General features: G+C 44.8%; 1 protein-coding gene across 5 annotated transcripts in view; it reads left to right on the top strand.

The window, feature by feature from the left end:
- Positions 1-26976, top strand: part of FMN2 (formin 2) — an 872215-nt gene that overhangs the window by 173067 nt on the left and 672172 nt on the right. The window lies entirely within an intron of this gene.

Here is a 26976-nt window from a genome sequence, read left to right as displayed (position 1 = left end):
GGCACTCATCCGTGAACAAAACAGTTTTGAAATCAGTCTTCATGTAATGTTTAGCCCACTGGAGCCGTTTCTGCTTGTGTGAAATGGATAGAGGAGGTCGACAGGATGGCGTATGCACAGCTGCAAACCTCTGAAGGACCCTGCATCTTGTTGTTCGGGGGACGTTGGAGGCACCAGCAGCTTCAAAAACTTGTCTGCTGCTATGACAAGGCTTTTTTGCCGCTGCTCCTTTAACCTGACGTAATTACCTGTAGGAAAGAGTCCTCAATTTGCCCTTATCAGCACGCACACGTGTGTACTGTGAATCAGCTACATACTTCTTGATTGCCAAGACACTTCATCCTGATCATCGCACAATGTTGATTGTAGTCATGCCTTGACCTAAACACTCCACAATTTGTTGCTTCTCAGCAGCCGACACATCCTTTTTCTTTCCCATTTTGGCAGAAAATGTAGGCTGCTTAATAATGTGAGACAGCCTTCTTAAGTAGTCTTGCCTTTCATTGGACACACCTGCCAAACTAATTAGCACAGGTGTCTGCAATTGCTTACAGTGATATAAAGAGCCCTGACACACATCACCATCAATGAGTTTAACTGACAAACAAACAAATTCTTCCCTTATCACTCCTAAACACTTTTTGCATAATAATTTGGAACACAGTGTACATGTGCTTTTCCACAAAACACCAGTGGTTCACGTAGTGAATCTTACAGTTCTAACTTACCAACCGTGGTCTGTATGGAGTTGTTCAATAAAGGGCCCAAAATTAAGATAACATAGATGGGAGAGGTCTCTATGAATAGGAATTCCTAAGTATTTGATACCCTGTGAGGGCCAGGCAAAGGGAAAGTTGGACTGGATGGAATCCTATATGGATTTGGGGAGGGAGACATCGAGGGCCTCAGACTTCGCTGCATTGATTTTAAAATTTGACCATGTAACAAAGTGATCTATTTCAGCCATAACAGCATGGATGGATATATGTGATTGAGTGATATATACTAGGACATCATCAACAAATAGAGAGCACTTGTACTCGGTGCCTCCCACCTCAATCCACCTAATATTGGGGTTATGGCGAATTGATGAGAGCAGGTGCTCCGTCACTAGGATGTATAAGAGAGGGGACAGAGGACATCCCTGCCTTGTCCCATTGGTGATTGTGAAAGGTGATGAAAATGTTCTGATGCACCCCCTGGGCCTTGGGACACCCGGAGCCGGACCCTTTTTGGTGGATGCTGGTGGTTGTAGTCTTCGTGGCGGCGACCCGGTTCCGTGGCTCAGGGTGGTCAAACCAGTGGCGGAACTATTTATGTGGTTTTGATGTTTAAATGTCCGACTACGCCACCCGTGGATTGCGGTCAGAGTGAACCGCCGCTGCAGGGCAGACCGCTGAGGCTGGTGTTGTGGGTGCAGCAGAGCGTAGCATAACTCCCCACGGGAGGAGTATAGCCTCAGGGCAGTGTATGCGGAGGATGGGGGTGATGGTGCAGGGCAGCAGCAGTAATGACACGGAGTCAGTGATGCAGTCCAGGGCCTTTACTCACAGTTCTTATTATCCAGACCACGTCTGCAGGTAACGGCTGCTCACGTCGTACTGTGCTCACCAGGTGAGGGGCTCAGACAACTCCCAGATAACTTTGGAGCGCTTCACAGGACCCCCTTTGTGTGTCCTTTGTCTGGCCTTTCTTACCAACCCTTCTGTCCGGCTGCCTCGGGCCTCCTCTTGGTAAACTTGGCGCCAGTTTCCCTGACCCTATGTGGTGCCTTCCTAGCGGGTGTAGCGAGGGGCTGCGCCACATAAAATGTCAGAGCCTCCGGTTTCTAGCTGAGGGTCGTTTCCTGCCTCCACTAGTTTCGGGGACCGGTCTCCCCCTTTGGCCTGACCCCTCCACGCAGGTGGATTTGGGCGTGTGGTGGCGACTCGCCCGTCCGCACCCCTGGGATCCCTTCATTCCTCGTTCCTGGAGCCTTCTCCGCTCCTCTTCCTTCCTTCTCCCTCTTCCAGGCCTGGGCCTCTGTTACTAGGTCCGCCTCCGGAGCAGAGCTCATGCAGAGCCCCTGCTCCCTGCCACTTCTGCTCAGACTTCTCTGCACTGAACTAAGATGGTGCCCACCTTTTATACTCCCTTCTCAATGCACCCAGGAACTGCTTCCTCCCTGCTCCTGCACTACAGGGTTCCCCTTCCTCAGTGTTCCCTCCCCCCACTCCAGCCAGGGACAGGGACTGTCGTGCCCATCTCAGAGGCATATTGGTCGCCCTGCCCCACGGCAATGTGGTGTAATGCATGCAGGTGTCGGGTCCTGATCCACACTCCATCCTTACCTGAGAGTGAGATATCACACCTCTGGGTGAGGTTCAATATCTCTGTAGCAACCGAGCCCTCAGGGTGCTACAGTTCCATTTATCTTCAGCCTATGTGACGTATTGTGATACAGGGCCGTGATTTTGGCTATAAAAGGGTCCCCTAGACCCCTACCCCAAGCTTTTTAAGAGAATCATATATGGCGTGCCAGGAGACTCTATGGAATGCTTTCTCAGCATCCAACGAGAGTATCTAATTACAAATTTTTAACTGCATCTAGCCCAGGAAATACTTTGTGCCTAGTAGCAGTGTCTGCTAGTCAGCGGATTATCCCGGCTGTTAAGCAAGCTACACCACCTGTAGTTTGGACACTTAATTTTTTCAAAGGAAATGCTTCGGGACCACGGGATACTCAGTGAAGAGCATCAGGAGGCACCCCAAGGCATAGGGGCTGGGACTGGCAGTAGGATGCCTTGCGGTGGACAGCCGAGCTCGATCCTTATAAAAGCTTTTTAACTACAGCAGCTTTAGTGGACGCTACTGGAGCTGGAATTACGCGGCTGCTGGCATGAGACTTGCCCTCCAATAGATCCTTGTAAATGGATTTAAAGTGTATTCATTCAAATTAGAGAGACAATTTAAATTAAAAAGCTTAGAGCTGCCTCCACCACAGGGGGGCTCGCTCGACCCACCAGCGGACAGGCACCAGTATTGGGAGAGGGGGGCTGGCCGTCAGGGTTCACCGCGGCTCTGGCACAAACCCGGCGACACGGAGGTGGCACGGGCAATAGCGGACTGAACATGTCGGCTTCTCACTTTTTGGATTTTAGAAGGGCATGACATGCCTATATTTGTGTCTCCCCCTCCTTTTACTCCTCCACCTCTTTTCTTTTCGCATGACTATATGTACTTGTCACTTTTCCATGTGTTAGTTGTGTCTTCTGAGCAGTTTGTCAGCTTTTGGACACCTTTGAAGGTGTTTTCTATGTGTTTCTATGTGTTTTTGTTTGCCTGCCATTGGTTTTAACGGTGTTCGAAGGTGTTCGACGAACAGTTCGGTGAACACACGGGTGTTCGACGAACCGAACTCGAACACTATGGGGGTGGCTCAACACTATTAGGGGTCATCCATATTTAGGTACACCTTGGCGTTATTGGATGACTTTTGCGCTCTGTGATCAAAAAACGCTGAGTACAATTGTTACGGGTCCGGGTGGTGGAATCACTGTGCCGTGGTACAAGGATGGACCAGAGGGGCGTAACTAAGTGCACGGCTGATTGACAGGCTGGCGGGCACGACTGATAGACAGGCTTGCAGGCAGCACTGAAACCTGAGGGCTAGAGAGAGTGTAAGAACATTAACAAAAACCTTGCACAGGCACCTCCATTTTGGAGGAGGTGCCTTATATAGCAAATGTCCTCCGGCCATTGGCCGGGGACATTTTAGGATGATGCGCGTGGCCCCTTTAAGAATCAGGGAGCACGCACGTGCCCTAAGAACAGTATCCGGGGATCTGCGCGCAATGAGCGCACCCTGGGCAGACACACCATGGGAACAGGAGGAGGGAGCGGAGGATGCCGGACCAGGGCCGAGGCGGTGAGAAGATCAGCGTCTCTGCCGGGCAGGAGGCAGAGAAGCCGACGCTACAACCATTTTTAGCATTTACAGCAATATTGGAGTTGGTATGTATTCAATAACCTCAGTGTGATGATGCATCGTGTATATATACCATTCATTTTACCACATAATGTACTGAAAAACAGGAAAAAAAAATAGTGCAATAAACTTGTGAACCCCCCCGAATTTTGATATTGTTTTTTGGGAGTTGTTTTCACGGCGTACTTTGTGTGATGAAAATTACCTCATAATATGATTCTGCTCATCAGTGCGATAACGGCGATGCCAAACATATCAGGTTTTTTATCATTTTAGTGGCGGGAAAAAAAATGAAAAGTTTTAAAAAAAAATTTCGGGTTGTGTTGCCATTTCCCGAGACCTATAACGTTTTCAATTTTCCATCGATGGAGCTGTGTGATGGTTTATTTTTAGCGGGGTGAGATGATGTTTTTATTGATACCATTTTGGGATAAATGCAACATTTTTATAGCTTGTTGCAGCATTTTTTGTGGTATTGCAGCGACCCGTAATTTTGGCGTTTTTTTATTTTTTCCGCTTATGGTGTTTAATTGAGTTAGCTATTTTTATATTTTAATAGAACGGATTTCTGAATACAGCAATTTCACATACGTGAATTTTTTATTTTTTCATTATCTGTATTTTTTAATGGGGGAAAATGGGAGTGATTTGAACTTTTATGTGTTTTTTTTTTAGATTTTTTTTTTTAAATGTTTTTACTTTTCACTGTAGTTGTTAGTCCCCTTAGGAGAATTGAACCCTCAATTGTCTGATCGTTCGTGCTATGTACAGAAATACCACAGTAATTGCTGTATATAGTGTAATTCATGATCCCCTTTGAAGCCCACCCACAGGCTGAGTTTCAAGGGAGCTCCGCAATGACAAGAACGGAGGTCTTTTTAAAAGATCACCAGTTGTCATAGCAACCAATCGGCGACCCGCAAGCACATCATCGGCATGACGATGGGTGAATAACTCGTCCCCATGCTGGCGTGCTGTTAATTCCGTGGTCAGAGTTTGACAGCGCCATTTAACAGGTTAACGTTGCTCCACCTGTAGTTGTTAGAAGCAGGTCTTGGCTGTAACATACAGCCACTACCTGCCGAGTATTGGGCAAGATCACCCCGTGAGTCGGCTTCATACACCTGCTACCAGCTTGCGCCGTACATATACGGTAGGAGGATGACGGTAGGAGGTTGAAATTCAAACCTAGAGGAGATCTAGTTAAGTGTAGATCCACCATGTTTCTTTCTCCTTTATTCTCCACCTCTAATTGGTACCTTAACTTTTTCAATCCCTCTTACTTTACATGTGTCCACATTTTGCAATGTTCTCAGAAAAATGACATTTAAATGTCAGTTTATATCACAGCATGTTCACGTGATCAAACACATCACATAGGATGTATTGCAATACTAATGTAATTATTGATAAAAGTTTTATTTGTAATGGCTGAAGAATTGGGCGATTTAAGACCGATGTGGTGCACACCAGTCTTAATGAAGTACTCACTGGAGGACACTGACCTGATTCATTAAGCTTCATGCACTGCTTAATGAATTAGGCACTTATGACAACTTAGTGAGAGCCTCCACAAGTATTTTACACCACTGAATTAAGTTACACCACTTTAGTGGCATAATTTATGACCAATTTGATGTGCAGATGTGACCACTCCCTGTCCCGCCCATACTACACCCATATTGGCGTAGCTGGCAGGAAGTGTTGTATAAATTCCAAAAATAGCAGCTTATTAAGGTGTTTACACCAGATTTCTGGCATAAGCACCTTAAAGGGAAGCTGTCACCCTCTGGGACATATATAACCTATTAATATGGGCATACAGGTGGTAGAAATGTTAAACTAGTCCTACCTGTATGCCTCATATTAGTCGTCTTGTTGTTGAGAAATCTTATTTCTTTATTCTAACGATTTCTTCTAGTCTCCAGACCTTCTCTCTTCATTAAAATACCAACCTCCTTCCATGCACTTCACAGTGTCCACAGTGCATTCCCTCCACAATCCGTATCTTTTCTACCCTTCTATGGGCACTGTATGAAGGGATATTCCGTGCAGCCACTGGCAAGTCACTGCGACTTCCGCTATAGTGCCCCCGGCGTGCGCGACTACAAGATGCTCTCCTCACTTCCTCCCTGCATAGTAATTTCTAGGAACCATGTGTCTATTTAGTTGTCCTCAAAAGTTTACATACCCTGGCTGAATTTTGCTTTCTTGGCCTTGTTTCAGAGAATATGAATGATAGCAAAAAAAATTTTTCTCCACTCATGGTTATTGGTTGGGTGAAGCCATTTACAACAATGACAAGCTCAAACATCCAAATGACCCTGATCAAATGTTCACATACCCTGTTGATTTTGGCCTGATTAAATGCACAGAATTTGACACAAATATGTTTGAATGGCTACTAAAGGTAACATCCTCACCTGTGACCTGTTTGTTTGTAATCAGTGTGTGTGCATAAAAGCTGAGTGAGTTTCTGGGATCCAGACAGACTTTCATGGATTGTGAGTCATGGGGAAAGCAAAAGAATGGTCAACGGAAAGGTAGTTGAACTATATAAGGCTGTGTGCCCACGATGCGTTTTTCAAGCGTTTTTGCTGCGGAATTTTCCGCAACGTAAACGTTTGGGAAACGCATGGTAAGCCTTCTGCCATGGTCCCCTATGCAATTCCGCACTTTCAATGCCCATGCTGCGGATTTTTCCGCAGCGTTTATGCTGCGCTCAAAAATCCACAGCATGTACATTAATTTTGCGGAAGCGCTGCGTTTTCGCCGCCATTGACTTGCATTAGAACGCGCCAATTCCGCAAGACTGCATTTGTACTTGTGTAATTGGCGCGTTCTAATGTGCGGATGGTACCCGAGTGTGGAGAAGAGAAGACTCTCATCCACACCCAGATACCATAGAAACTGTAAAAAAAGAATAAAATAAAAAATAAAGATTATATTCACCTTCCGACGGCCCCCGGTCTCCTTCCCTGTGCTTGCCAGCAGACTGAAAGACCTGCGCTGACGTCACAGTCATGTGACGGCAGGTCTTTCAGTGCAGTGTCCCGCGATCAGCTGGCAGCCAGGAAGGAGCGCAGCAACTTACGCCGGGCCATCGGAAGGTAAGTACGTATCAAGGTTTATTTTTTTATTTTAAACCATTCTTACGGTCACACTATATAAATCCATGCCGTTTGCATGGATTTATATAGTGTGACCTAGTTGTCAAGCACTTTCAAAGTGATGCTAAAATCGCTTTGAAAGCCCTTGTCAATCTGCATGCGAAAACGCATGCGAATCCGCATGTATTACGCAGGAAAAACGCATGTACAATCCGCATGCGTTTTTTCTGCCAGGGAGATGCAGAAATGCTGCAGAAATTTTCCGCTTCATTTCTGCATCATGGGCACATAGCCTAACACATGAAAGGGATACAAAAAAGATATCCAAGGAATTGATAATGCCAGTCAGAAGCCTTCAAACTGTGATTAACAAATGGAAAATCAGGGGCTCTGTAAAAACCAAACCACGGTCAGGTAGACCAACAAAAATTTTAGCCACAACTGCCAGGGAAAATTGTTCGGGATGCAAAGAAAAACCCACAAATAAGATCAGCTGAAATTCAGGACTCTCTGAAAACTAGCGGTGTGGCTGTTTCAAGATGCATAATAATGAGGCACTTGAAGAAAAATGGTCTGCATGGTCGAGTCGCCATAAGAAAGCCATTACTGCGCAAATGCCACAAAGTATCTCACCTACAATATGCGAAACAGCACAGAGACAAGCCTCAAAACTTCTGGAACAAGGTAATTTGGAGTGATGAGACCAAAATTTTACTTTTTGGCCACAACCATAAACGTTACATTTGGAGAGAGGTCAACAAGGCCTATGATGAAAGGAACACCATTCCTACTGTAAAGCACGGAGGTGAATTGCTGATGTTTTGGGGATGTGTGAGCTACAAAGGCACAGAAAACTTGGTAAAAGTTGAAGGAAAGATGAATGCAGCACGTTATCAGCAAATTCTGGAGGCAAATTTGCACTCATCAGCCCGGAAGCTGTGCATGGGATGTACTTGGACGTTCCAACATGACAACGATCCAAAACACAAGGCCAAGTCGACCTGTCATTGGCTACAGCAGAACACAGTGAAGGTTCTGGAGTGGCCATCTCAGTCTCCTGACCTCAATATCATTGAGCCACTCTGAGGAGATCTCAAGCGCGCAGTTCATGCTAGACAGCCCAGAAATCTACAGGAACTGGAGGCTTTTTGCCAAGAAGAATGGGCAGCTTTACCATCTGAGAAAATAAAGAACCTCATCCACAACTACCATAAAGACTTCAAACTGTCATTGATGTTAGAGGGGGCAATTCACAGTATTAAGAACTGGGGTATGTGAACTTTTGATCAGGGTCATTTGGATGTTTTTGGTTGTCATTAAGATTTAAAAAGAGAAAACACAGTAGTTTGACAATAAATGTCTTCACCCAACCAATAACCATGAGTGGAGAAAAGTTTTTTTGTTATCATTCATATTCTCTGAAACAAGGCCAAGAAAGGAAAAATTCTGCCGGGGTATGTAAACTTTTGAGCACAACTGTATATACATGTGTATATGTGTGTGTATATACACTGCTCAAAAAAATAAAGGGAACACTTAAACAACAGAATATAACTCCAAGTAAATCAAACTTCTGTGAAATCAAACTGTCCACTTAGGAAGCAACACTGATTGACAATCAATTTCACACGCTGTTGTGCAAATGGAATAGGCAATAGATTGAAATTATTGGCAATTATCAAGACACCCTCAATAAAGGAGTGTTTCTGCTGGTGGGGACCACAGACCACATCTCAGTACCAATGCTTTCTGGCTGATGTTTTGGTAACTGTTGAATGTTGGTTGTGCCTTCACACTCATGGTAGCATGAGACGGACTCTACAACCCACAGAAGTTGCTCAGGTAGTGCAGCTCATCCAGGATGGCACATCAATGTGAGCTGTGGCAAGAAGGTTTGCTGTGTCTGTCAGCCTAGTGTCCAGAGGCTGGAGGCGCCACCAGGAGACAGGCCAGTACACCTGGAGATGTGGAGGGGGCCGTAGGAGGGCAACAACCGAGCAGCACGACCGCTACCTCTGCCTTTGTGCAACCAGGAACAGGAGGAGCACTGCCAGAGCCCTGCAAAATGACCTCCAGCAGGCCACAAATGTGCATGCGTCTGTACAAGCGGTTAGAAACCGACTCCATGAAGGTGGTATGAGGGCCCGATTTCCACAGATGGGGGTTTTGCTCACAGCCCAACACTGTGCAGGATGCTTGGCATTTGCCACAGAACACCAGGATTGGCAAAGTCGTCACTGGCGCCCTGTGCTCTTCACAGATGAAAGCAGGTTCACACTGAGCACATGTGACAGACGTGACAGAGTCTGGAGACGCCGCGGAGAGCGATCTGCTGCCTGCAACATCCTTCAGCATGACCGGTTTGGCAGTGGGTCAGTAATGGTGTGGGGTGGCATTTCTTTGGAGGGCCGCACAGTCCTCCATGTGCTCGCCAGAGGTAGCCTGATTGCTATTAGGTACTGAGATGAGATCCTCAGACCCCTTGTGAGACCATATGCTGGTGCGGTTGGCCCTGGGTTCCTCCTAATGCAGGACAATGCCAGACCTCATGTGGCTGGAGTGTGTCAGCAGTTCCTGCAAGATGAAGGCATTGAGGCTATGGACTCGCCCGCCCGTTCCCCAGACGTGAATACGATTGAGCACATCTGGGTCATCATATCTCTCTCCATCCACCAACGTCACTTTGCACGACAGACTGTCCAGGAGTTGGCGGATGCTTTAGTCCAGGTCTGGGAGGAGATCCTACAGGAGACCATCCGCAACCTCATCAGGAGCATGCCCAGGCGTTGTAGGGAGGTCAAACAGGCACGTGGAGGCCACACACAATACTGAGCCTCATTTTGACTTGTTTTAAGGACATTACATCAAAGTTGGATCAGCCTGTAGTGTGTTTTTCCACTTTATTTTGGGAGTGACTCCAAATCCAGGCCTCCATTGGTTAATAAATTTGATTTCCATTGATGATTTTTGTGTGATTTTGTTGTCAGCACATTCAACTTTGTACAGAACAAAATATTCAATGAGAATATTTCATTCATTCAGATCTAGAATGTGTTATTTGAGTGTTCCCTATATTTTTTCAAGCAGTGTATATACTAGCTATTGAACCCGTTCTACCCCCAGGTGGCAAGCCTTTTTATTGGTATATGGTGCCCTATCCTGGTATATGGTCCCCCATCCTGGTATATGGTCCCCCATCCTGATATATGCTCCCACATTCTGGCCCCTATCCTGTTTTGTGCTCCCCCATCCTGGTATATGCTCCCCAATCCTGGTCCCCTATGCTGGTATATGGTCCCCCATCCTGGTATATGTGCCCCCATCCCGGTCCCCTATCCTGGTATATGCATCCCCATCCTAGTCCACCATCCTGGTATATGCTCCAACATCCTGGTCTCCCATCCTGGTATATGCTCCAACATTCTGGTGCCCTCTCCTGTTATGTGACCCCCCAACCTGTTATATGCTCCCCAATCCTGGTCCCATATCCTGGTATATGCATCCCCATCCTAGTCCACAATCCCGGTATATGCTCCAACATCCTGGTCCCCTATCCTGGTATATGCTCCCCCATCTTGGTCCCCTATCCTGGTATATGCATCCCCATCCTGGTCCCTCATCCTGGTATATACTCCCCCATCCTGGTATTTGCTCTCCCATCCTGGTATATGCTCCCCAATCCTGGTCCCCCGTCCTGGTATATGCTCCCCCATCTGGTATATGCTCCCCATCCTGTTATATACTGTCCAATCCTGGTCCCCCATCCTGGTATATGCTCCCCAATCCTGGTCCCCTATCCTGGTATGTGCCTCACCAGTCCTGGTCCTCTATCCTGGTATATGCTCCCCCATCCTGGTATATGCTCCCCATCCTGGTCCCTTATCCTGGTATCTGCTCCCCAATCCTGGTCCCCTTTGCTCGTGTATGCTCCCCAATCCTGGTCCCCCATCCTGGTATATGCTCCTTAATCCTGGTCCCCTATGCTGGTGTATGCTCCCCAATCCTGGTCCCCTTTGCTGGTGTATGCTCCCCAATCCTGGTCACCATCCTGAAATATGGTCCCCCATCCGGGAATGTGGTCCCCATCATGGTCTATACTCCAGCTTCCTGGTATATGCTCCCCCATCCTGGTATATGCTCTCCAATCCTGGTCTATGCTCCCCAATTCTGGTCTATGCTCCCCAATCCTGGTCCCTGCTCCTCAATCCTGGTCCTCCAGCCTGGTATATGCTCCCCCATCCTGGTGTATGCTCCTCCATCCTGGTCCCCTATCCTGGTATATTCATCCCCATCCTAGTCCACCATCCTGGTATATGCTCCCACATCCTGGTCCCCCCATCCTGGTATATGCTCCCACATTCTGGTCCCCTATCCTGTTATGTGCATCCCCATCCTGGTCTCCCATCCTGGTATATACTCCCGCATCCTGGTATTTGCTCTCCCATCCTGGTATATGCTCCCCAATCCTGGTCCCCCATCCTGGTATATGCTCACCCATTCTGGTATTTGTGCCTCGATCCTAGTATATGCTCCCCCCATCCTGGTATATGCTCTCCCATCCTGGTATATGCTTCCCCCATCCTGGTTTATGATTTCACCATCCTGGTATATGCTCCCCTATCCTGGTATATGCTTCCCTCTATTCTGGTCCCCCATTCTGGTGTATGCTTCCCCATCCTTGTCCCCCATCCTGTTATGTGCTTCCCCCATCCTGATTCCCCATGCTGGTCCATGCACCCCCAATCCTGGTCCCTAATCCTGTTCCCCAATCCTGGTCACCCATCCTATTATGTGCTACCCCATCCTGGTCCATGCTCCCCAATCCTTGTCCCCCATCCTGGTATATGCTCCCCCATCCATCCAGCCATCCATCCATAAATAAAAGAAACAAACACTCCTACTCACCTTTCCATCACTCTCCTGCAGCGCATCACCTGATTTATTTTACTAAAATGGCGACAGAAACAGTGCCTGCACATAGCGCGATATCTGGCGCCATTTTATTGAAGATAAATTTGTCTTCACTAAAATAGCGCTGGATATTGCGCTATTCGCAAGTGCCGATTTTGGCGCCACACGCTTTCACCGGCCTCTGGCTTGAACAGCCCCACACTCCTCCCCCGGCCTCTGGCCCGAAAAGGTATGCATTTATGGAGCAGGACATCGCAGTATGCGTTCAGTGCCTACGCTTACCGCAATCTCCAGTGCCACACGCCTCATCCCTGCGCAGTCTATAGAGGCTTTGGTCAGAACGACACATCCCTGATTATATTCTAGATATATATACACATAAATATATGTATATATACACATACAGTGGGGAAAATAAGTATTTGATACACTCACGATTTTGCAAGTTTTCTCACCTACAAAGAATGGAGAGGTTTTTAATTTTTATCGTAGGTACACTGCACCTGTGAGAAACAGAATCTTGAAAAAAAAAGCCTAGAAAACCACATTGTATTATTTTTGCATAATTAATTTGCATTTTATTGCATGAAATAAGTATTTGATGCAATAGAAAAAAAAGAACTTAATATTTGGTGCAGAAACCTTTGTTTGCAATTACAGAGGTCAGACGTTTCCTGTAGTTTTTTACCAAGTTTGCACACACTGCAGCAGAGATTTTGACCCACTCCTCCATACAGATCTTCTCCAGATCTTTCAGGTTTCGGGGCTGTCGTTTGCCAATATTGAGTTTCAGCTCCCTGCAACGATTTTCTATTGGGTTCCTATGGAGCCACTCCTTAGTTGCCCTGGCTGTGTGCAGGTCTACAATTTTGTCCCTGGTGTCCTTAGCTCTTTGATCTTGGCCATGGTGGAGAGGTTAGAGTGTGATTGATTGAGTGTGTGGACAGGTGTCTGTTATACAGGCAATGAGTTCAAACAGGTGCAATTAATAGAGGTAATGAGTGCAGAGAAGGAGGGCTTGTTAAAAAAAAACTAACAGGTCTGTGAGAGCCAGAATTATTGCTCGTTGGTAGGTGATCAAATAGTTATCTCATGTAATAAAATGCAATTTAATTATTTAAAATTCACACAATGTGATTTTCTGGATTTTTTTTAAGATTCTGTCTCTCACAGGTGAAGTGTACCTACGATAAAAATTACAGACCTCTCCATTCTTTGTAGGTGGGAAAACTTGCAAAAACGGAAGTGTATCAAATACTTATTTTGCCCACTGTATATACAGTACAGACCAAAAGTTTGGACACACCTTCTCATTTAAAGATTTTTCTGTATTTTCATGACTATGAAAATTGTACATTCAGACTGAAGGTATCAAAACTATGAATTAACACAAGTGGAATTATATACTTAACAAAAAAGTGTGAAACAACTGAAAATATATCTTATATTCTAGGTTCTTCAAAGTAGCCACCTTTTGCTTTGTTGACTGCTTTGCACACTCTTGGCATTCTCTTGATGAGCTTCAAGAGGTAGTCACCGGAAATGGTCTTCCAACAATCTTGAAGGAGTTCCCAGAGATGCTTAGCACTTGTTGGCTCTTTTGCCTTCACTCTGCGGTCCAGCTCAACCCAAACCATCTCGATTGGGTTCAGGTCTGGTGACTGTGGAGGCCAGGTCATCTGGCGCAGCACCGCATCACTCTCGCTCTTGGTCAAATAGCCCTTACACAGCCTGGAGGTGTGTTTGGGGTCATTGTCCTGTTGAAAAATAAATGATGGTCCAACTAAACGCAAACCGGATGGAATAGCATGCCGCTGCAAGATGCTATGGTAGCCATGCTGGTTCAGTATGCCTTCAATTTTGAATAAATCCCCAACAGTGTCACCAGCAAAGCACCCCCACACCATCACACCTCCTCCTCCATGCTTCACGGTGGGAACCAGGCATGTAGAGTCCATCCGTTCACCTTTTCTGCGTCGCACAAAGACACGGTGGTTGGAACCAAAGATCTCAAATTTGGACTCATCAGACCAAAGCACAGATTTCCACTGGTCTAATGTCCATTCCTTGTGTTCTTTAGCCCAAACAAGTCTCTTCTGCTTGTTGCCTGTCCTTAGCAGTGGTTTCCTAGCAGCTATTTTACCATGAAGGCCTGCTGCACAAAGTCTCCTCTTAACAGTTGTTGAAGAGATGTGTATGCTGCTAGAACTCTGTGTGGCATTGACCTGTTCTCTAATCTGAGCTACTGTTAACCTGCGATTTCTGAGGCTGGTGACTCAGATAAACTTATCCTCAGAAGCAGAGGTGACTCTTGGTCTTCCTTTCCTGGGGCAGTCCTCATGTAAGCCAGTTTCTTTGTAGCGCTTGATGGTTTTTGCAACTGCGCTTGGGGACACTTTCAAAGTTTTCCCAATTTTTCGCACTGACTGACCTTCATTTCTTAAAGTAATGATGGCCACTCGTTTTTCTTTACTTAGCTGCTTTTTTCTTGCCATAATATGAATTCTAACAGTCTATTCAGTAGGACTATCAGCTGTGTATCCACCAGACTTTTACACAGCACAACTGATGGTCCCAACCCGATTTATAAGGCAAGAAATCCCACTTATTAAACCTGAAAGGGCACACCTGTGAAGTGAAAACCATTTCCAGTGACTACCTCTTGAAGCTCATCAAGAGAATGCCAAGCCTGTGCAAAGCAGTCATCAAAGCAAAAGGTGGCTACTTCGAAGAACCTAGAATATAAGACATATTTTCAGTTGTTTCACACTTTTTTGTTAAGTATATAATTCCACATGTGTTAATTCAAAGTTTTGATGCCTTCAGTGTGAATGTACAATTTTCATAGTCATGAAAATACAGAAAAATCTTTAAATGAGAAGGTGTGTCCAAACTTTTGGTCTGTACTGTATATATACACATGGTTCCTAGCGATGACTATGCAGGGAGGAAGTGGGGAGAGTACCTTATAGTCGGAGGTCACTGGAGCAGAAGTCGCAGTGACTCGTCTGCGGAGAAGATCCTAAATACACTGCCCATAGAAGGGAGGAAAAAATATGGATTGTAGATGGAGTGCAGGACGCAGGCGCGAGATTCCGGCGCCACAACTTTACGTCACAGGGCACTGTGACGTGCAGGGGAAGGTGGTGGTATTATAATGAAGAGAGGAGGCGGGGATTTCTTCCAGGCACCCTACGCCCCATAGCTTAGAAGAAATCATTAACATAAAGAAATAAAATGAGTTTTCTCAAGAACAAGACCGCTACAGGTAGGACTACAGGTAGGACTAGTTCAACATTTCTAGCACCTGTAAGCCCACATTAATAGGTTATATACTTCCCAGGGAGTGATAGATTCCCTTTATTGAATCCGGCTCTTTAGTATTTTTCTATGTTTACAATTACAAAAAGTGCCTATAACATGGTCACATTTATAAAAAAAAATTTGTACATAGCCAAGCTCAGGTAACTACTGTCGTTTCTCCTGCTGTGATGCCTTTCACTGGCATTTATGTCTTGTCATCTAAAAAAGATTATTATTTTCTAGCACTGTTTTTTTCTGCAGGATAATGTACATTTATATTTCTAACTGAATTTCTATTCCATCATTGATACCTATATTTGGTATGCCCTAATCCCCTAAACCACAGCCCCTTGGGAACTATGGAAGATACTTCACCAAAACAACTTCTTTTAGTTGATTTATTGGAAAAGATGAACAGTCATCCTCTTTGCTTGGATGACATGGGGGTGAAGGATATTCAAATGCTTAGCCTTGCTCCTAACTCTGTGAGCCATGGTGGTAGCGGCATTGGTAGTGGAAGCAGCACTTATAGTGGTAGTGTCACTTTGTGTCAGGGAAAATTTAAAGTCATGGGGGCAAGGAGCTCAGGACATATATGTCAGGGATTCAGCACACACAGGATCCCGATTACTCACTACGTAGTTATTGGCAAGCGAGCAGTGAGCATATCGCGTACACACCTCTGAACTCCAACGCATGGAAAATGTGTATATGCCCCCGTACGATCATCGTCAGCTTCACAATAACCCAATTAAGATTATTCGCTGCCACCACCAATCAGTTTTAAAATATTCAAATGCAGGCCTGATTGGACGCCTCCTTTCTGGTAGCGTATGGCTTTGGTGGAGGAACGATTACAGAGCATAAGAAACAGCACTATTCAATTTTATATTTAATCCAAAAGGGAGGCAGTGTTTATGAAAAAATATACAAAAGATTTTACAAACGGTGACAAGACAATACAGCATATACAGTTACACAAAATAAAAGGGATTAACAGAAGAAACTTACTAGACAGATCGTAGAGACAATTCAGTTTAGCTGGAGAGAAGCACTCCAATTCTGGCCGTTATGGAACGGGACCCCTGCTTAAACAAATATGTATCTCCCTGCATGAGTATAGATCAATATTCGGCTTGATCTTTTATGCCGAAGGGGGGCCCTGCCCACACACTCCCCTGTGATGACCTCACGTGGGCTGGTCTCCGTCCTTCATGGATTTATTGAATATCTAGTTTCTGTGATAACTCCTCGCTGGTTGATCGCAGAAGTTAGCAAGTGATGCCATAGTTTTTATTGCGATTTTACCTCTCCTTAGAGACCGAACATGACATAACTGCTGTTGGTCATATTTCCCTCTTGCATTACAGCTCACCGGTGGGGTGCACAGGTATGGAAAAATATGCATCTGTTCACAAGTTTATCTCGCCGCTAAAAATATGTGTCCCATCACAATCGGAATTATAGAACTTCTGATATTCCATATTTCGTTTCGGTGCCTAAGAGACTCGAGATTCAACACATGTGCAAATGAGAATGTCCAGACTATTATACAGAGTGAGGTAGATTCCCTTTGAAGCCTTAACAAGTTGTTTCCTTGTCTCTTTCAATCTCTGGCCCATATGTTCAAAGGGGTCTATTCGTCACCCATGTCTCTCTTGCCAGTAGGTCCATTTGGTATGGTAATTAGCCTGGATAATTGAGTTTGCCACTTCTTGTGTTGACTGCCATTTGCATAGTAACAGCTCCTTAGATTGTTAGCTCTTGTCCTCTGCAAATGGTATGGGGAGGGGGAAGAGGAGAGGGATTTCAGTGGGAGAGAGAGATTTGTAATATTTTTTTAATATTCCCTGACATCTCCACCTCTTTGAGGCAGCATAGGGGCCGATTTACAGATCGTCCCTTAAGCCTAACTTATGGGTCACCCTTCCTGGATCCCATAATACCCTCTCTTTCAGGGGTTTGGAGATGGGCTTCTCCGGGGGGCTTCTCAGCATCACCAGACCGGTTTTGGACTCCTAGCTGGAGGTAGCCAGAAGTGACGCTAAGGCCCAAACCTCACAGGAACCTTCTGGGACCTGTCTTGGGCCAGTCACTGGCCCTGTTATCCCGCTGCATGAGGAGGGTCCAAAAGGCAGGGCGCGACTTGCGTTCTGGGTTCCTGGGCCACAGGTGACAGCGGCTAGATAGGCTGTCTCCGTGGGGGATAACACTGGTCAGATGCATGGGACGACCTGCTCCCTGGTCTCTGTGCCTGCTCCCATTGCCCATAGCACTTATACTGGCTCATTTTAGGGGACCCTCAGCAGCATCACCCCGCGGTGTGAGGTGTCTGAGTTCCCCTTTACCACAACACACATTTTTATTATGCATGGCATTGACATTATTGACAGTTGCATCACATAACATATCAGATCTGGGAGGGGTGTCAGGAATGTATTGGACAACCAACCGTCCCACATCAGTTCCCAATAGCACATTAGTGGGGATATTCTCCGACACCCCCACTTCCCTTAACCCCCTCCCCGCACCCCAGTCTAGGAAAACTCGGGCCATCGGTATGGGACGGCAAACACCCCCAAACTAGGTGACAGTCTTCTCAGGAATGAGTTCTTCCAGTAACACGAACTCAGGATGGATGAGGGTACATTCTGCTCCAGTGTCCTTAAGCCCAACAGTAATGGTGTTGCCCCCGGTAACTGGTTGTAAGTTCTCACGGGCCCTGCCAACAGCCACACCCACAAAAAGAATGGCTGCACTAGGCCCTGAGGCCTCAGGTGTGGGGTTCATCTTCTGCCTCTCCGGGCAAGTGAGGCTGATGTGACCAGTCCTGTCACAGGTATAGCACCTCCAGGAGTCAAATGCCGGCTGGGTGCTGGAAGATGGGGCAGGACTCCCTGAGGGCCGGCTGGCAGGGGCACTGGGGGTGGCTGTCGGCTTACCCCTTTCCAGCTGGTGACGGCTGACTTCCGCACTTCCGGCGTGTGGTTGGCCTCATACGCATCTGCGATCTGGGCTGCTTTCGCGGCCTCCTTTGGCTCCCGGTCCAGCACAAACTGTCGCACTCAATTCGAAAGGGCAAAGATGAAGAAACTGGTCCTTCACCATCAGATCCTTTCGGTCCTCGAAGGTGGTGACTGACAGTCCTTGGACCCACTGCTCAAAGTTTGTCCTGAGCCCATCCACCACATCACTGTAGCTGTCATGTGGTCCACGCTGGAGGGCTCTAAACTTTTTCCAGTAAACCTCCGGAGTCAGCTGGTACTTTTTTATCAGGGCCTGCTTGATGGCCTCGTAGTCTCCATCTTGGGCTTGAGGGAGAGAAGCAAACACTTCCAGAGCTTTTCCTCTGAGCCCTTGAGTTAAATATCTGGCCCACTGGTTCTCAGGCAGCTGGTACTGTCTGCAGGCTTTTTCAAATCCTTACAGAAATGTATCCAAATCCCTGTCCTTTTCCATTACAGGAAAATGCTCAGGACGGGGTTTGAAGCTGTTGGCACTCATGGATCTGTGTAGGGGATGGCTCCTTCTGAATCCGGGCTAGCTTGGGCCTGTCGCTCAGCATTCTCAGCCTGGGCCTGTCACTCAGCAGCCTCTCGGTCAGCTTGGGCCTGTCGCTCAGTTCTCTTAGCCTCTTGGAATTTCAGGATGAGCTGCAGTTGTCCTTCAAGATCGTCTGCGGCGAGATGCTCCAAGGCCATCTGCAGGTGGGGGTCCAAACTACCTTGGCTGCGGGTATGGCTGGCAATCACAGGTGGGACCCCTGCAGCAGCGCCATATGGGCATTGGCTGGCCGCCCCATCATCAGGGCTCTACTGTCGGACTGGCTCTGCGGCACTTTGCAACAATTCAGCAATCATTTGGCGCCTGGTTTTGCCCATGGAGTCAATCTGTCTCAGCTCACAGAGGACAGTAAGAGCGTCCTTGGACTGCTAATCATACCAGGACTATCCTCGAGTAGCTATCATTGCCAAACAAAAGATAGAACAGAAATACAAGAGAAGGGGTGGGGGGTTTCAACTGCTACACGTACAGTAATGTCCCAGATAAAAAATATTAGAAACACTGAGTCTGATTCCTTAAAACTTTGCACAGAATTCTCGCAAGAACTGTGCAAGTTTTCAGTGACAGGAATGATTGCTCAATCCAGCCACTGATGTTCTGTAATATCCCACCACTTGCCACCAATTTGTCAGGGATTCAGCACACACAGGATCCCGATTGCTCACTACGTAGTTTTCAGCAAGCGAGCAGTTAGCGTATGGCGTAAACACCTCCGATCTACCAACACATGGAATATGTGCTTATGCCCCCATACGATCACCCAATTAAGATTATTCGCTGCCACCACCAATCAGTTTTAAAATATTCAAATACAGGTCTGATCAGACGCCTGCTTTCTGGTAGCGTATGGCTTCGGGGAGGAACAATAACAGAGCAAACAAAACAGAACTATTAAATTTTATATTTAGTCCAAAAGGGAGGCATTGTTTATGTAAAAATATACAAAAGATTTTACAGTAGGGGACAAGACAATACAGCATATACAGTTGCGCAAAATAAAAGGGATTAAGACTGTGTGCCCACTATGCATTTTTTAAGCATTTCCGCAGCGGCAATTCCACCGCAGAAACGCTTAAAAACGCTTGGTAGAAGGTCTGCTATGTTCCCCAATGATAATCTGCATGTCCTTGCTTCCCGGCGGCTCGCGATGGTCTAAAAGGACCTGCCATGGCATCATTTAGTCATGTGACAGGTCACGCGACCACCGACGTCATATGACTAAATGACTTCATGGAAGGTCCTTTTAGACCACCGCGAGCCACCCAACACACCGGACGCACCGGAGAAGACCGGGAGCCATCGGAAGGTGAGTATAATATTTATTTTTTATTTTTTACCATTCTTTTACTATAACTTGGTCACACTATATAAATCCATGCCGGTTGCATGGATTTATATAGTGTGACCAAGTTGTCAAGCACTTTTCCAAGTGATGCTAAAATCGCTTGGAAAAGACCTTGACAACCCACATGCGAAATAGCATGTGAAAAGCGCTTCACTTACGCTTGTCCCTGTCAGGAAAAATGCATGTAAAATCCGCATGCGTTTTTTCTGCCATGGAGATACAGAAACGCTGTGGAAAAATCCGGAGCATTTCTGCATCGTGGGCACATAGCCTATCAGAAGAAACTTACTAGACCAATCTTAGAGACAATTCAGTTTAGCTGGAGAGAAGCACTCCAATTCTGGCCGTTATGGAACGGGACCCCTGCTTACACAAATATGTATCTCCAGGCCTGAGTATAGATCAATATTTGGCTTGATCTTTTATGCCGAAGGGGGGCACTGCCCACACACTCCCCTGTGATGACCTCACGTGGGCTGGTCTCCGCCCTTCATGGCTTTATTGAATTTCTAGTTTCTGCTGGTTGATTGCACAAGTTAGGAAGTGAAGCCATATTTTTTATTGCGATTTTACCTCTCCTTAGAGACCAAACATGACATAACTGCTGTTGGTCATATTTCCCTCTTGCGTTACAGCTCACCGTCGGGGCGCACAGGTACGGAAAAATATGCATCTGTTCCACAGTTAGTCCCGCCGCTAAAAATATGTGTCCAATCACATTTGGAATTATTATAGAACTTCCGATATTCCATATTTCATTTCAGTGCCTAAGAGACTGGAGATTCAACACGTGCAAATGACAATGTCTAGGCTATTGTACAGAGTGAGGTAGATTCCCTTTGAAACCTTAACGAGTTGTTTCCTCGTCTCCTTCAATCTCTGGCCCATATGTTCAAAGTGGTCTATTCGTCACCCATGTCTCTCTTATCAGGATGTCCATTTTGTAAGGTAATTAGCCTGGATAATTGAGTTTGCTACTTCTTGTGTTGACTGCTATTTGCATAGTAACAGCTCCTTAGATTGTTAGCTCTTGTCCTCTGCAAATGGTATGGGGAGGGGGAAGAGTGAGAGGGATTTCAGAGGGAGAGAGAGATTTGTAATATTTTTTATATTCCCTGACAATATACTTCACTGAGATAGCTGTGAACCAAGTCATGGATAATGCTGCTGATGATTGTGAAACAGATCGTGTTGTTAAGGAGGCAATGTGATCAGATGCGGAATTGTTATTAAAGAGCAGAAAGGATGTGTTGCCAAAAGATCTTCAATTGCAAGTTCTGCTACTTCTGTGGTCTGGTCAATTTGATAGCAACTGATGTTGCAACTGATGATGGTGTTGGAGGATCCACAGTGCTTGAAAGCTGTGGTGGTGGTCATTATGATGGTGAGTTCTAGGCGCTGGCATCTCTGGTGTAGGAATTTTTTTCCACTTCGCTGAAGGATAAACTATGTGCGGTGAGCAGGCTCTGCTCTTGGAAAATAAGCTATGGACATCCTGGCCCACTTATCACACATATACTAGGAACTATGCCTCTCTGTCAGTTCATGAAGCATTATTACCTGATCACGTGGTGAAAGCAAACTGACCAGCAATATGAACAAGGATCAAGCTCATTCTCCTCATGATCATCTTTCTGGGAGCTAGTCTGCATTCACAAGTAATGCCTGGTTATTGTCATCATCATCCTTATCTACTGCTTTCTTTTATCTTTCTCCTCTCCCTCCTTTGCATCACCAGTTAGCCTTTTGTGTGCCCAAGAAACATGTTTTCAGTTGTTTATGTGGAAACAGAAGTTCCACCTCTCCAAGTCACCACAGTGGATGTCAACCAACTGAATTGTACTTCCTTTTGAAAAAGAATAGTGTGTGCTCAGCTTTTATAGAAGATACCCAGCTGCCATTATTTATTCAGAAAATCAGTTTCTTCTTTATACTTTCATGTGGCTGATACTGTCGTCTTTTCTTTGAAATTGATGTTGTGCTGCAAGTTGCACTTGACAGTAGCCATTACAACAAGGGACTTTGCATATTTTTTAAGACCCATTGAGTCACTGTTTTGCAAGGCGGTGAAGGCCATGCCATTAGGCAAAGTAACACATGCTCATTGCTTTCAGCTTCTCAGCTTCTTAGTGATTTGAATTGAAATAAAAAATTTTAAGGCCTCGTTTATTCCACAGTCATGACCTTGCAAAGGACGGGCCACAGTACAGGGATGGGCAAAAAATTTTCTTAAATTGTTTAGCTTCTAAGACTACCAATTTTCTTTAGTGGCAGCCTTATCTTCATTTTTGTTGTAAATTCAAAGGTTTTACGTGACATCTACTCGAGGACTACAGCAGTAGAACTCTGCACAGGATTTGACCCTGTGCAGGGCAGGGCATAAATGGAAAATTTGTTGTAACTTAGCAAACAAAAATTGTGGTATTCTGTTCATGTAATTTTCTTTAGGGAAAATCTAAATTTTTATGCAAAGATATATATTATTTTTATTTTTTGGGTCAAGTGAAAGTCCCTGGTAGAACCCTGCAAAGGGTTGGGTCCATGCCCAGGACTGGGAAAAAAAAGGCTGTGGTCATGTTTCCTCTTTACGGCTCAGTCATACGTCAGTGATTTTTTCATCAGTGTTTGTATGCCAAAACCATGAGTGTTTCCAAAACACGGAACAGATGTCAATCCTATAGTTTTTGTATGTTCCACTCCTGCTTTTGGCATACAAACACTAATGAAAAATCACTAATGTCTGAATGAGCCCTTAGTTATATCAAGTAGCCTATTAGACAGATTGATCCTTCCCAATGTTGTGGGATACATCTTCAAGAGATGTCTATATTAGACAATTATCTTGAGAAGGCTTCACTTCTTCAAGGGATTCTTCTGGTGATGGAGTACATTTTGCTAGTTTTTCAGCTATAACATCACAATTCTCCAATACAGGATCTATATTGAACACTGACATTGGTAGGCACTAAATCACATGGATAGAGAAGATGATGACTCAAGGAATACAACCCTGATTCTCTGTGTCTTGTGGTCTGAACATCATGTTACCCATGGAAAGTACCATCCAAAGTTGATAGGACACACAGATTTGGAATTGTTGCCACAAGTATGAATGGCTATCATCAAGTTCAGGACCCTGTGCATCAGTTATAAAATGCAAGGCTAGTCAGATTTGGCATAAACAACACACCTAATCAATTGAATTCTTTGTTTACCCCCATGCAATAAATTTCAGTCTTTACCATGGATTTACAGGCAACGAAAGAATGGTTTGCTTGATCACAAAAGATTAAGAGTTATCATTTTTTAATTTTTTTTAAAAAGCATGAAAATTCTGCCTGTGCAGTGTGTTAATAAACAGGCTGTTGGTTATCACTAGGTAATATAGGTATATATAGCTAGGTATATAGCTATATATGCTGCAGTCTCTTGAACATTATTAAGGCTGGCTTTGCATTTAAGAGCCCAAAAGGGTTCAGTACAGTCCTATGAGACCTGAGAGTATTATACTCATCTTTGCCAGGCAACTTGAGGCTTTGCAATATTGCAATTTGCTGCAAATTAATTGAATTTTTTTGAAAAAAATTAATCGAACCTGGCAAATTCATATTTAATTTTATTAATTGTTGAGGTATTTCAGTTGTTCTTATTACTTAGTTTGTTGCAAACAGCAGAACATTTAAACGTTTTGCTACTAAACGCAATTTGCAATGGGGATTGAATAGTTTTGATTGCAAGTACTACAATGGAAACTGTAGCTATGTCAAATTAAAAAGTTATAGGTCTTAGAACACTCAAAAAATAAAGTTAGCTGTTTCTTTAGGACCCAACATAATAGCTTCCTGACGGGGTTAATCTTCAGCAAAGGGTTCACGGTGAATCATAAATAGGAAGGTGCTCACAAAACCATGGCAATTAACCCAACACTACAAGACAGTATGATCAAACTTGTCAAATATATACAGTGGGGGAATAAATATTTGATCCCTTGCTGTTTTTGTAAGTTTGCCCACTGACAAAGACATGAACAGTCTATAATTTTAATGGTAGGTTAATTTTAACTTTGAGAAATAGAATATCCCAAAAAAATCAAGAAAATCACATTGTATAAATTATATATTTTGTTTTGCATTTTGCAGTAAGAAATACTGTAAGTATTTGATCCCCTACAAACCATTATGAGTTCTGGCTCCCACAGACCTGTTAGATGCTCCTAATCAACTCATTACCTGCATTAAAGACAGCTGTCTTACATAGTCACCTGTATAAAAGACTCCTGTCCACAGACTCAATTAATCAGTCAGACTCTAACTTCTACAACATGGGCTAGACCAAAGAGCTTTCTAAGGATGTCAGGGACAAGATCACAGACTTCCACAAAGCTGGAATGGGCTACAAAACCATAAGTAAGACGCTGGGTGAGAAGGAGACAACTGTTGGTGCAATAGTAAGAAATGGAAGAAATACAAAATGACTGTCAATCGACATCGATCTGGGGCACCATGCGAAATCTCACCTCGTGGGGTATCCTTGATCATGAGGAAGGTGAGAGATCAGCCTAAAACTACACGGGGGTAACTTGTTAATGATCTCAGGGCAGCTGAGACCACAGTCACCAAGAACACCATTGGTAAAACATTACGCCTTAAAGGTTTAAAATTGTGCAGTGCCCGCAAGGTCCCCCTGCTCAAGAAGGCACATGTGCAGGCCCTTCTGAAGTTTGCCAATGAACACCTGGATGATTCTGTGAGTTATTGAGAGAAGGTGCTGTGGTCAGATGAGACAAAAATTTAGCTCTTTGGCATTATCTCAACTCGCCGTGTTTGGAGGAAGAAGAAGGATAAATACAACCCTAAGAACATCGTCCCAACCGTGAAGCATGGTGGGGGAAACCTTATACTTTGGGGGTGCTTTTCTGCAAAGGAGACATGATGACTAAACCGTACTGAAGGGAAAATGGATGGGGTCATGTAATGCTGGATTTTGGCCAGCAACCTCCTTCCCTCAATAAGAGCATTGAAGATGGGTCATGGCTGGGTCTTCCAGCAAGACAATGACCCAAAACATACAGCCAAGGCAACAAAGGAGTGGCTCAAAAAGAAGCACGGTAAGGTCATGGAGTGGCCTAGCCAGTTCCCAGACCTTAATCCCATAGAAAACTTATGGAGGGAGTTGAATCTCCGAGTTGCCAAGTGACAGCCTCAAAATCTTAATGATTTAGAGATGATCTGCAAAGAGGAGTGGACCAAAATTCCTCCTGACATGTGCGCAACCCTCATCATCACCTATAAAATACGTCTGACTGCTGTGCTTGCCAACAAGGGTTTTGCCACCAAGTATTAAGTGTTGTTTGCCAGTGGAATCAAATACTTATTTCTCACTGCAAAATACAAAAAAAAATATCTAATTTATGCAATGTGATTTTCTTAATTTTTTGGGGGATATTCTATCTCTGTGTTAAAATTAAAATACCTTTAAATTTATAGACTGTTTATGTCTTTGTCAGTGGGCAAACTTACAAAAACGGCAAGGGTCAAATACTTATTTCCCCCAATAGGTGACTATTAGGGTTGAGCGAGTATGTTCTGTCCGAGCATGCTCGGGCCGAGCTCCGAGTATTTACAGCTGCTCGGTGATATGGTTGAATCGCTCCCGTGTGCATGATTTGCAACTGTTTGACAGCTTTATTACATGGGAGGAATGTGTAAGAAATAGACATTCCTCACATGTAATAAAGCTGGCAAACAGTTGCAAATCATGCACACGGGAGCGATTCAACCATATCACCGAGCAGCTATAAATACTCGGAGCTCGGCCCGAGCGTACTCGGCGAAAGGGTTAATAGAACATACTCGCTCAACACTAGTGACTATCTCTTTCTGCACCGTAAAGGTTGTCATGATGATCTCACTGCTGCTTCCAAAGCACTTGCGTGATTAGAGGCTGGAATGGGGCTGTAATAAGAGGTTGTGATCCTGTTGCAGCAGAACATGTCCTGTATTAAACAGCTGTGCTCCTGCCTGAACTGCCATGTATAACACATTAATAAAGCTACATTGCTTATGACGTGTAAAGTATATACGCCACCTTCTTTGCTGTTTATTCATATTCTTCCTTGAACCCTTCTCAGCGTGTAATGTGTATGTATGTCATACATTGAATCCTGGTATATGGAGTGTGCTCAAAACCTTCATGTGTGAATCTGGACTTAAAGGGGGACATTCAACCAAAAATTTATGCCAAAAACCTTTTTAAATACATCTGCAATGTAGTGTTGTTGTATTAAAATGCTTTCCGACTGCCATTTTCCAAGGTTTCCAGTGCTATTCTTGTCTTCTTCTTAGTCACATGACTTCAACTCCAACTCTCCAGATCACATTGGGGTATATTTGTGGACCTGAAATTGCTTTCATAGTGTAACCCTATAGAGCCTTGTTTTGAGGCTCCGTAGGCTTACAGTGATGGAAGTTACAACATCTCACACAGTGGTGCCTATGTGAGCAAAGGAGAAGAGCGCTCATGTCATTCCAAAACGGACTGGAAACGGAAAAAAGGATGATCGGTAAGTATTTTATTACAACTACACTACATTATAGACGTATTTAGAAAGGTTTAGGGGATAAGAAATGTTTGGGAAGTGGTTCTTAAATGTATATTCTTAATTGCCGTTCATATCTATAAAACACATAGGCTCTTAGTTCTATTTCACTGTGCAAGCTTAGTTATAATATACAACAAACGAATGGAAAAATTCTAAAGCTTATATCTGTATAGTT

This window comes from Phyllobates terribilis, unplaced genomic scaffold, assembly GCF_046119375.1.
Source record: "Phyllobates terribilis strain yellow unplaced genomic scaffold, ASM4611937v1 Scaffold_3__8_contigs__length_932513732, whole genome shotgun sequence".
Lineage (NCBI taxonomy): Eukaryota > Metazoa > Chordata > Amphibia > Anura > Dendrobatidae > Phyllobates > Phyllobates terribilis.
This window is presented reverse-complemented; position numbering and strand designations above follow the sequence as displayed.